Here is a 13,461-nt window from a genome sequence, read left to right as displayed (position 1 = left end):
GAAGTCTGGTAAACAAATTTAGTCAGAAATCTAAAAAAAAACGACCGATAAATTAATGTACATCCCCAATGATGATACACAAAATTATCCTTTCTGTAGATTACATTTCGTGTTGAAGCGTTTGGACACTCAATCAAAATTCAATTAAAGTCCCCAAGGTTGTTGAGCTAATGAATAAGAAAATGTTATTATAAGACTAGTAGCTCAGAACAGATAACTTTCTTTTGATATTTTAACGCTAACCTTAACGTATTTTTTGCCAAACAATGGTTTTAAAGAACACGAATCTAAATTTTTAAAAAGATTTCCTGTCTTTGATTTGTTAGTTTTAAAAATGGTCAGTTTCACACGTAGGTTATTCATCAACGTAATTGTTTTATGCATTTACTAGCGGCTACGCCCCTAGAGGCCTCTAGTGGCACTTTAAATGTTTTTTTTTTATATTTAAAATATGTCTATGTTGCGTTTGACGTTTATGTTTGCGTTGAACTCTCTTTCTAAAATCAAGAAACGTAAAAAAAATTTCGATTTTTTGTAATTTCTCTTAGGAGGGTGGTGGTAGCCTTCCCCAAAATAGTTAAAAACCTTCCCGGGACCTATGAGAATATACCCTGTTAAGAAAAACCCGATCGGTTTAGCGGTTAGCGAGATCCTTTGGTACAGACACACAGACAAACAGACAAACATCCTGTTACTTTAGTATAAGGATTTGGAGGGAAGGTTAATTTTAAACAAAACCACATGCGGTCATCACACGCAAAGATGAAATTAAAAGCAATTACATGGTTGTATTTCATGTAATCCAATTTAAGGGTTCTATTTCTAAACCTTTAATAATTCAACAAAAACAAACTCAAATCTTAGAATTCGCAATGGCCTTTCTTTGAATTAATATGATATAAAGTTTACTACCATATTGTCCTTATACACTTTGGTATAATAGTGGATATTATAATTAGTTCAATATCATACTATTATGCACATTGGTATAATAGTGGATATTATAATTAGTTCAATATCATACTATTATGCACAGTGGAATAATAGTGGATATAATACTAAAACTGTTTATTTTTCTCTTGACTTACTGTGCACATATAAATTCTGCTCAATTATGAACCATTGTGCAGTATGCAGGTTTGATATAAAATAAAATTGTACAATTTGCCCCACTGTTTAAGAACAATTGCCTTTCCATCTGTTTTCTATAGTAAATACCTTTTCATTGTTGTTTCCACCCTTGACACACTGTGCCTGTATGAGAAAATATTAAAAATACAATTTTATACCACTGTGAAAGCGCAATTGCCGCGCCACCTGTTTTTGTGTAATGACCTTGCACTACTTGTGATTAAGTTTAATAACATGTAGAACTGATCAATACTCTTTACTAATATCATATGTTTCTATCTTTTATCTAATGCGAGGCTTTTCAACAATTGACGCAATGATGTAACTGTATTCTGGTTGTAGATCACGTGGATATTTTGACAGGGGAATTTCTGTCGTCAATTTAGGTTGCTAATAATAAAGTACTCAAATATTGGTCAATACTTTCCTGTATGGTCAGGGGAGGTAAAGTTATAATGGAGGGAGGAGTTGGGGGCTTGGGAAGGTTTTATACTATTTTCTGTCCTTAGTTGCTTCGGGCTTAGCTGCTAGTTTTATTGAATAAAATTATTGTTTTTAAACTAAATAATTAATTTCATATTTTGATTGGGACGTTACAAATTGTGTACTTTAGCTTTTTTAAATTTATGATAAGAACTGTATTAATTATTTAAGGAAAAGCAAAGCCTTTATAAAAAAGAATAATGACATCAAGACTTCAAAATATCAAATAAGTACATATACTTTACAGCAGTTTTCAAAAAGTAAAGATTATACAGTAATTAAATAAAAATTATACATAAAACTGTACATCTGATTAATATATGAATTGTTAACAAAATACCTACTTCTTCTTTGACAAGACGTGAGAACAAGACATCAAATAGATAGATAGAGAGATAGAAATTACAGATAGATAGATATTAACTAGGGATCTTTTGACAAGTCGTGGGAAAGAGAAATAAAAATGTCAGTAAATTGAAATCTTAATTCTAATATTGACATGTTTTAAAAGTAAGCTTCTTTCATTTTTTTGATAAGGGCATATACTATTTGGGTCAGAATATTAAAGAAACAAACTGAAACTTTTATTGATAGTTTTTCTAGAATAATTAAAGGAGAAAAATTTAATTACAAAGTAAAACTTTATTTTTAAAACTCTATATATATTAGTTTTATATATGATTAATTTTGTATTATGATTACTGATAAGAACTTAATAATAATGACGTCATTTTAAATTATAAACACATTTTCAATTTATGATTTTTCCATAAAATGTCTGAAACAGCTGTACTATGAAGTTGAAAATTTTTAGAGAAGCTTTATATTGCTCTATTCCTTAAATCATGATAAAAAGCGAAATAATAAAAAATTAATAGCATTTTGAAAAAAGTTTTATAGCTGACCTATTTTTCAAATGTTTTTTTTTTAAATTTATGTAAGTATCTTTGATAGACAAACGGACGGTAAAAATAGAAAAGAAATTTTTTTATGATATTATTATGATATGATAAAAGGAAGTTAACAGTTATCAAATTGACATACTTAGTATTTTTTCAACACTTTGATTTAAATAATAACACTTTTAGTGGTGCTGCTACTCTATAATCAGAACATGTTCATCTGTCACCATGTCAAACAGAGTAAATCATAAATTATAAACGTTTGTACTGTCCCTAAAACAAGACTGTGTTTAATTCTATTATATAAAGTTGTAAGGTTTTTTATCTGAAGCCTAATTAAGGATCTCAATAACTACTGAACTTCACATAGGAACTTTGATAGTTTAAGGCTATTTCATTATAAGATTCAAGTCTTGGGATGGTTTTAAGCCTTTTTTCTAGCAGCCTTTTTCTTTCCCTTTGAATAAAGCTCCCATAGATGGTATGGGCGCGTCGCTAGTGTTTAAATAATGCACATTGCACACGGACAAAAGTTTTAGAGGATGTTGAGAAATTTTATGCCCCTCAAGTATGTTTTTACAATGTAGACAATATTGGTGGCCCCCCCCCCCCCACCATTCCCTAAATATTATTTTTTTTAAATTAAAAATAAAGGGAAGGGGGGTACACATGCCTGCGGTGCTCTAACCCTGCGTGATGAATAAATAATCCTACTATGTTTAGTAGTAATTTTTATGATATTGTGTGTGTCCACTAAGTTTGCAATAATGGCCTGATTTCTAGCCTGATTGTTCAAGGAAGCTTTATAATAGTCTAGGACAGCTTTTTGACAATATAGCTGTGTGCTTTTTTGATATATATTCTAATTATATATTTAATAACTCGAAGCTGACAATATTTTGATTTGTTTTGAAGGAACATATATATACTATACCCGACATATTTTTAAAGTCATCTGAGGTGGATACTTAAAACATTGTCGACGTCTTGAAGTCTTGTAGTCTTCAAGTATTTTGGCAAAAAGTAATTCTTAAAAACTTTTTCTTGAAGAGCTACTCTTTGAAGACAAGTCTTCAAGTAGGTAGTTGAAGACGTCTTCGAAGTGTTCTCAATTTACATCGAACAGTGTGTGTATGTTAGTCCGTAAAATAGGCACTTTCCTTCATAGGGGGACAAACAAGTATTTTTACAAATTTTTTTATTTAAATATTTATTTAATATTTCCACGGATAGTAAAATTAAATATCATAAGTTTATTATCAATTGCTATTTTCCGAGGGACCGAAGCTTTACTTTATTATTCATTGAAAATTGTTTGTTATACAATACAATATCCAATTATAAATGGTTTTATGCTATTTTCTACCCTTCAAATATAGAGTTCCTAAATGCTAGGTGCGAAATCGCTTGTGATTTTCATTTTGAAAAAATGTAAAAAAAACTTAAGAAAAAAAGTTGTTAACTCTTATTAATGACAGATTACTAGGTGGGAAAGCAGTAGGATTTTTTAACGGAAAATTACGCGAAACTACACAAAACTTGACGTGTCTTCAAACGTGTCTTGAAGTGTTTTTAAGAAGAGGTAAAAATCTAACCTCGAGTCGTGGAAGACTGAGTCGTCGAACGTGTCTTCAAGTGTTTTTGATGTTTTTAAGTATCCACCTCTGGAGTAATCATCTATAGGAGCAGAGACTAGTATTATTATACAAAATGTGCGTGAAAAATGTTGATTTTCGCGCATTTTTCTCTAGGCAGAGTTCATTGTAATATTTTCGAATGGAGACTATACGGACAGCTATTTCACAGTTTCTGGCCCTTGCAGGGCTTTACTTGACCTTACCTAACCTAACCTAGCTACAAAGAAACATCACAAGTATGCTTTGTTAATGGATTGATTTTGCTTGCATAGAAATTCAATATTATTTATCATTGTAAAATAAATAAAAATTTTAAATAACATAGTTTAATGATAAAAGTTTTTTCATATTTTTATCTTATTATAGGTAAGTTGTATACCAGATCCTATCAGTCATAACTTATAAACAGATCTGCAGACAAATATAGATTGTATTAAAGAGTAGCTGCACTTCAGATAAAACAGTGTAAAGATGCCTATTGTTTTTATAAAGAAATTATTACCAGATGTCAGCAAATATAAAGCCAGTGTGCAGTCAGTTCCACATATAAATAGTGGTTCATATTCGCAAAAGAGAAATGCTCAGTGCCATGCGGCAATGACAGAGCAAAATATTTTTTTTCCAGTAAGGCTTTAAAACCGATTAATATCTGCTGGATTAGAATATTTTCTGAGCCATACTGAAAAATCATGTATGGTATCGTACTATATCCAGTTTTCTATGAATAGAAAAATGTTCACTCATAATATTAAATAAAATCAGTTTTCTTGGTCTTCGGCATCTCCCAGTTTTTTTCTTATAATTGGAAAGTTTTATATCCACGGAAAACTGTGTATAATACTATGCGATAAATAACTATTCTAGATTCGTTGCCTGCTAGGAACTTGATTTTTGATTCTCTACAGACACAATATAATCAACCATGGTGACGGTTTCGAATATTGACTTCTGAATATGCCAAAGTTGAGGGTTTTTTTGAAAAATTTAAAAAGGAGTTCCCAGACCTTAAGAATCTACTATTTGAAAAAATAAGATTAACAATTTGTACTGTTATGATAATCTGTTGGTATATTTAAATGATGTGATACTTGGATGTAGAGATTGCACACCATAAAATCAACCACAAAAAAAGGATAAAGGAAAATAATAATAACAATTTTGAATTTAAAATAAATTTTTGTAAGAACAATTAAAAGAACAAATTAATTTCGCAAAATCTTTTATACTTTATTCTTTTTAAATTGATTATATTGACTATAGAAGTGATAATTGCTGACATAATACTGACTTTCCGATTTTCTAATGACATTATAACAGCAGTCTTATATTGATATAGTAAAATAATTTTTTTATACATGAAATTTCATGAAGTTGTGTTAGTGATCTTAGGCAGCACAAAAAGACAACCATCCTATCACTTGAAAGACAATAAGCAACAATTGTTTTTATGAATTCTAACCTTTTTAACCAAATATGGTTAAGAACAATAATTTCTTCTAATGGCTGTCATACATTTCCACCAATTTTAAGATTATCTAAGATTATCACAACGCGGCAAACTAAAACATTTACATGGGTTGCGTAGTCTAAGAGCATTACAAAACAATAATTTGATTTCATCAAGCAATAGACAAGAAAAATTGCCTGTTAGTGTTCAATGAACTTGCAGACAAAGAGCGTGCAATCAAAATAAAGATATTTGGTTATATTGTAGAAATACTTTAGCTTGACTTACAATTATGTTATAACTTACTTAAGGTCAGAAGTAGGTTTAGAAAAAATCATGGATATACAGATTTGTAAATTCTTAGTCTATTTTTGCTTCATTGCCTATTTTGGACGAAGCTGGTAAATTACCTCACAAAAGGAGGCTGCTGTTCAACAGTCAAAAATTAAGGAGAGAAGCTATCTCTAGGAGACCTAGTTGAATACACCTAAAGACAACCGATTATTTGATTGCCTGACCTTTTCTTAAAGTCCTAACTTCATTGTAATGAGTTGCGCCTGTTATTAATTGAAAGTCTACTTTGTTTCTTTACAGGGCGTTAGGGGAAGGGTGCTTAATAAAAAGTTAATATATATTTCTCGCATCGTAGTATAAACAGCTTTCCGCGGATATAGAATGTACAATTATAAGATTAAATCCAGTTTTTTAGCTCCAAGGTACCGAAGTCATTTGCTAAAAAACTGGTTTTAATCTTATGATTGTACATTTTATATTCGTAGAAAGCTGGATATAATACGATGCTAGACATAGTTTTTTCGTATGGATGAGAACCGGTTCCTATCCACCGGATTCGAATGAATACGAGAAAAATAATTTTTAATGATTTACAGTTTCCCATATGCCTGAATTTTAAACTGTACAGATGTTTTAACTTAGAGCAGATGCTTCGCCCCTAGTATACACAGGGACTTTACCATTACAGGGGTCGGGGTGATATAATCATTCTTACATTTGACTTGTTTGTTTTGTAATTAAAATGAAAAGAAGTTATAAAAATATTTGCTTAGCCCACACTTTTTTACAGGCTGCCAATACATCCAAAATAGCCTAAAACCTGTCCAAATTAAAGAGCAAATTAGTCAACAAGAAATCTTAATGGAATATGTCTTCATACATCAAGTTATATACCTGTGGCGCGTGCCCTTAGTATTCTAAGGGGGAGGGCGGGTGCAGAAATTTTTAAACCCATTTTTAAAAGCGAAGCTTTTCTATAATTAGGGTCGGTCCGTCCATACGTCCGTCACAGAGAGTTAGCTCTTTTCGTTAATTTAAACAGGTTAGAATTGTCCTATCGATTCCAAACTTTGCATGATGATTCCTATAGTAGTTAGGTACAATTTAGAAGCGTAGCAACTCTATAAACAATACCAGAATGTCCGTACGTCCATTTTAAACATGTCGATTTTTAAATTTTTTGACAACAAATTTTTTGTATGTTAAAATAATCCGATTCTTCAGATTTTTTGAAAACTGATTCCTATTACAACAAGGTACAATGTTATAAGCGAAGCATCTCTATAAACAAGTCCCAAAAATGTAAGTATGTCTTTAAACATTATCATCTATTTATGCAGTTTTGCAACAAATTTTCTTAAAATATTGTTTGTACTGATGCATTAATATTCTGCTAATTCAGTTCTGACAATCTACAAGTGTTAATATTGGTTTGTCCTTTCATATCAGAGCTTCGCTTTTATGGATGTTGTCATCCTTGTTTTTTTACAAATTATAAGATAAATTGTTTAAAACAATCCAGAAAGATATGTGAAGCTTCCCTAAAATGGAGAATTCAATTGTGCAGTAGTTAGTGAGATAATTAGTTTTAATGAAGGATTTATATTTAAAAACAAATCACAAAATCTGCTTTTATATATATGTGTATTATGTGAAAATTATCTTACATGAGAATAATAACTCTTAAAATTATCTTTTACAAATCATATACATTAGCGTCCTTTTTAAAAGCGAAGCTTTTCTATAATTAGGGTCGGTCCGTCCGTCCGTCCGTCCGTCCGAGATAGATAGCTTTTATTCGTTAATTTAGGCATGTTAGAATTGTCCTATCGATTTCAAACTTTGCATGATGATTCCTGTAGTAGGTGGGCACGATTTAGAAAGCGTAGCAACTCTATAATCATTACCAGAATGTCCGTACGTCCATTTTGAAAATGTTGATTTTTCTACTTTTTTAACAACAAATTTTCAAGTGTTCTAATTATACGTTTGATCTGATTTTTGGTAGATTGATTCCTGGGACAACAACGAACAATATTATAAGCGAAGCAACTCTATAATCAAGTCCAAAAATGTAAGTATGTCCATAAACATTATCCTGCTTCAAGCAGTTTTTTCAACAAATTTACTTACAATTTTGCTTCGACTCTAATACTTTTAAATTCTGATTATTCAGTTCAGATACCATACAAGTGTTAATGTCCGTTTGTTCTACCGTTTCAGTGCTTCGCTTTTATGGATGTTGTCATCCTTGTTCAATTATAGAGTAGCTATTCTTCTAAAATCTCTAAACGTTTGTGTACGAACCGTTATAAACTCTTTCAAAACATATTTAAACAAATTGCACAGTGATCTAGTAAAGTAGCAAAAATTTGAATTATTTATTTAGCGAGCAATTTTCATTATCATAGTAATTGTAAGATTTGATTCAAAACTTTCCCTAATTTATTTGCTTAAAACTTTGGGTACTTTTATAAATTTTTAATTGATTTTTTTAACTATTAGTGTTCAAACTATTTACTAAAAGGGGTAATTTTGTTGATCTACATTGGGGAAGCAAACCAATTTCTCGTATATTTTTTTATCCTTGAATATACCTACATAAACATCACTACTATAAACCTTATCGTAAATTGTTTTTAAGCTTTGCACAAATTAACGATTCTGATAAAACATCTAAAATTGCCAAAATGAAGGAGACATTTTGCAGACAAAAGCAGAGCAAATTTCTTCATAATATTTGCAGAAAAAAATACACAAAAATTAGGATTGTGAAAAAATTGCAAGAAAAAAGTCAAGAAGTTTTCTGTCATGAGTAGCTTTAACAAAAATATAATCGATTCTATACTTTCATTTGCGTTTCTGCGGCCAACTGTTATAATACAATATTATAAATATTCAATAATCAGGGCTATTTGACTGGGTTTTTTTTAGAATATTTGGCCTTATCGCAGAGAAAATAAGTCAAATTAATGTAAACGGTTCTAGTAATTAGACAAAATTTGTAAAGATTTTTATTCAAACAAAAAAAGCAATGTTTTCATTGAATAGTACAATTCTATCATGTATTATGAATCCACACACAGGTTTAGCTGCGAATAAAAGACAAAATGTGGCTTAGCTGCGGCTGCGGCTAAATAAATAGGGTAATTTTCAGCCGTTTTTCGTGGCGGATCTTAACTTTAATTAATTGGCTGTGTGGGGGATTTACAACTGACCGACGGCTGGGAGTTGTCATAAATAATGCGGCGGCTGCCGATCTCTTTAATCTTATTATATAAGGTGAGTTTTCAACAAGATATTGTGTTACTTCTTTATGTTTCATGTGCATCCGTATAGAAACTTGTAATCAGGGCCGCATTTTGTTCTCCTTGCATATTAAGTTTTCTATCAATCCGCCTTTTCGTAATAAATTAAATTTTCTTAGCTGCTTTTTCTCCTAGACCTATGATTTTCCTTGTCAATATTCCTGTCATAATGAAGCATCCTTAAGTATAAACATCCGTGGCTGTCAGACTGCTTTTTTGTAGCTTTTCAGTCGCCTTAATCTTTTACAATTGATTTGAACATATCTTTAGTCCGATCTTAATAAAAGATGTATTGGAAAGTTTTTTTAAGTTTAAAAAACACACAAATAAAATTTTGCATATAAAATCTTAGAATATATTTATTTATACTTAAGTTACAAAAAGTAACACATTTTCTTATACATATTAACTTTTTTTTATCGTTTGAAAGATTTCAAAACCCAGTAGATTTGTGGATTTAGAAAAAAAAGAACATTTAAAATAAATAGGAAAAAAGGTCAATCTTTGGACTTGATCTCCATGGGGAGTATTGGGACAAATTTTCTAGAAATATAAAGAAAATCAAAGCATAATTTAAGGAGAAATATCAAACAGGCAACCCTTCAAATCCAAACTGAGCTGTGCATGAAAATAACTGCGCCAATTTACTAACCAAGACATTCTCCCTACTGTTACAGTCATGGCAGTAGTTGTAACAATTTTTATTGTCTTTAGTTAAGTAACACTGTATAAGTTAACTTGTACCTTGATGCAAACAATCGTAGGCTTTGCTTTACTTTCATACTTGTTCCTATCTTTGAGCTGGAACACATTGAATAAAAAAGAATGTGTTCTGTCACTTCCGCATATAAATCACATTATTAAATCATCAGAACTTCACAACTACAACAACCTAACTGCCTCACTAAATCTCAGGTCTTTTCTTTATTTGTTATTATGCCTTTATTTAAAACTAGCGGCTACGCCCTTAGAGGCCTCTAGGGGTACTTGAGGAGGGGAGAGTCGAATTTGTTAACCCATTCCATTTTTTAGATTTTAAATGAAAAAGTAAAAAAAAAATTTGGGGGGCGGGGGGGCGAAAAAATTATTTTTAATTTTAGTTAAAAAATTAAAAAAAAATTTTTTTTGGGAGGGGGGATTTATCATTTTTTTAAGGGTTTGGGGTGTCCCACCCCTCAAGAAAATAGTTATACACCTTCCCGGGACCTATGAGAAGCTACCCTGTAAAGGAGAACCCGATCGGTTTAGCGGTTAGCGAGATCCTTCGGTACACACAGACAGACACACAGACAGACAAACATCCTGTTACTTTAGTATAAGGATAGATCCTGCTCATCTAGCTGTTAATGGCTCTGTATTCGAAGGAAAATGTAAAGGCAGAAATATACTTTTTTCACACTTTTAAGTTGCAAGGGGGTAATTTTTTTCTCGTATTCATTCGAATCCGGTGGATAGGAACCGGTTCTCATCCATACGAAAAAACTATGTCTAGCATCGTATTATAAACGGCTTTCTACGAATATAGAAATGTACAATTATAAGATTAAAACCAGTTTTTTTAGCCGGTAATATCATAATTGTACTTTCTATATCCGCGGAAAGCTGTTTATAATACGATGCGAGAAATAACTATTCTAAGGGTTATTTTTATTGGCGCAAGGGGGTTGCGGAGAGGTAACCTTCCTCAAATAGAAGACATCCTGTTACTTTTATATTAGGGATGATGTGGAACACAATGCGCGGAAAAGAATCTACACCTCAAAGAATAGTTGGTGCATTTCAATGTATTATTATTCATTGGCAGGCACGAATTATTATATCTTTCTATCTAACCTTCTACATATATATCCATCTATCTATATATCTATTTATTTTTTCTATTTATTTATCTATCTTTCTTTCTTTCTTTCTTTCTTTCTATCTAACTATCTATCCATCTATCTATTTTACTTTTTATCTACTTATATATCCTTCTATTAATCCATTTATATATCCATCTCTTTATCCATCTATATATCCATCTCTTTATCCATCTACATATATATTCATCTCTTTATACATCTATATATCCATCTCTTTATCCATCTACATATATATTCATCTCTTTATTAATCTATATATCCATCTTTTTATCCATCTTTCTATCCCTCTTTTTATCTATCGGTCTCTTTATCTATTATCTATCCTTCTATCTTTATATCCTTAAATTTGATATTCAATGGATGATCACGACTTGGCTAAAATAAACTTAAAGGAATTAAGTTTTTCAGTTTAAATTAAAATGCTTAAAATAATAAAAAATTATATTTTTTTAGTTTTTCTCATAATAGACCAAGTATTGAAATTCGTCAATAAACAAAAATATAATAGTTAAAGTATCGTTAACATTGGCGATTTTTAAAACCCTATATTAGAACCAAATTACAAAACATTAAAAAAGTTCTGAGATAAAGTTTAAGCATCATCAAATGATAATTCTTTCTTTCATTGTGTTAGATTACGTTTCAGGATAATAAGTATTTGCAAATAAAAGATAAAACATTTTTTTGAGAAATATATTCTAAAAAATAAATAGTAGAACAGGACTGTCAAAGAATTAAGTAAATAATTATATTTTCTTTTTTAATTAAAAAGTAAATTAAATTTTCAAACTCTTCAATACGCAAGGAATTTATTATTGCTTATCCGAATACAGATCCTTTAGACATTCTCGTTGAGTTCTAAAATTAGCCAGAATTGCAAATAGGCAAAAAACTGGCAAAAATTTGGCACTACTCATAATAAAAGAGTTTGTTATATTTGAAGTGTCATGTCGGAATAATCCCGTAAGCATCAAGTGACTGAATCCACCCCCCCCCCCTCCCTTGCACGACTAAATTATTAAGCGTTGCTATTCTATAACTCCAGCCTGTCTGTAAGTCATTTAGTCCATCAGGCCCAGTTTTATTGCATAGAAAAATAGATTGCTTAAGATTAATGAGGTATCTAACAACTTTAAACTTTGGGTGCCAGTATCATTTGCATTATTAGGTCCCATTCTCAAGAAGACCTAATATAGTTTTCATGTTTTCAGACGCACCATTAAACTCTCTAAACTCTATTATTGTCACTGTTCGTCAGTCAATCAAATTACAACAGCAAAAACATAAAATACATTTCTGTAAGCACTAATTGTGTAGTATTACAATAGAATGTTAGCTTGGCTAGCAAGCAACTGTGATGTAAAAATGCTGTAACAGAATGCATTATGGAATCGTCCTATTATTATACAACATTCCAAGGTCATGGATGGTGTGCATACAATTCAGACAAAAATTACAAAAAAACTACTCATATTCGAATATGAACCAAAGATCATTCTGAAGTTCTAAAGACGATAATAATGTTTATACATCAAAGGTATGGAAGGGGTGAAGGCCTATAATATTGCACCTAAATATTATACACAGTTGAGACTTTCCGACAAAGGTTCTGCAATCAAAGAGTTCTATTGACTCAAAATGAATTAAGATTTTGTATCTAACAATTAAATAAATTCAATACAACAAAATGATTTTCTTGTTTTTTTATCAAATATTTGAGAAACATATCTCCATAGTTTTTTTTAGCTGTCCATTTATATTTTGTTTGTAAATACATACAAATAAAAAATCATGAATCGCATGCTTAATGTGCCTCAAGTTGACAAAACAAGGATAATAGCATTCGTAGTTAGAAAACTTTTGGTTGAAAAAAATATAGTTTAGGGTTATAATTGTAGTGATTTCAATAAAACTTTTAAAATCCTAATCCAATAATTAATATATTTCAATTGGTTTATCTCCTATGGTTTATAGACTTTTTTTTCAAACCCATATTGACCTACAGACAACGCATTTACATATTCATCCTATTATATAAAGTAGTTAGGTCTTTTGTCTGTTGCTTAATATATTACTAAGCATATTGAGTTCTCCTTTTTAAGGAAGCTTTAGATAGGTCGCCAGGTGGTTTAAGCTATTTTATATTTAAACTTAAGCCTTGAAATGGTTTACGCATTTTTTTTATAATAGGGTACATCCACTAGTTTACTTGTATAGTAGTCTTGCTACTAAAATGGGAGGATTTTAAAAAGGATCAGCTCCAAATGGATTTCCTTTTCTAGCCCTAGTTTCCTAAAGTGTACAGCAGATAACCCAATTATAGTAGACCCTTTTTCAGCTACTCCGGAAATTTGTGAAAACAAAGCGATTTATACATTATACATTCAAAATTTTAAT

At 30.6% G+C, this 13,461-nt stretch overlaps 1 protein-coding gene across 4 annotated transcripts in view; it reads left to right on the top strand.

The window, feature by feature from the left end:
- Positions 1–13,461, top strand: part of LOC145318556 (uncharacterized) — a 547,717-nt gene that overhangs the window by 302,028 nt on the left and 232,228 nt on the right. The gene's annotated exons all lie outside the window — the stretch shown is intronic.

This window comes from Acartia tonsa, chromosome 5, assembly GCF_053477335.1.
Source record: "Acartia tonsa isolate MP-2025a chromosome 5, ASM5347733v1, whole genome shotgun sequence".
Taxonomy (NCBI): Eukaryota; Metazoa; Arthropoda; class Copepoda; order Calanoida; family Acartiidae; genus Acartia; species Acartia tonsa.
This window is presented reverse-complemented; position numbering and strand designations above follow the sequence as displayed.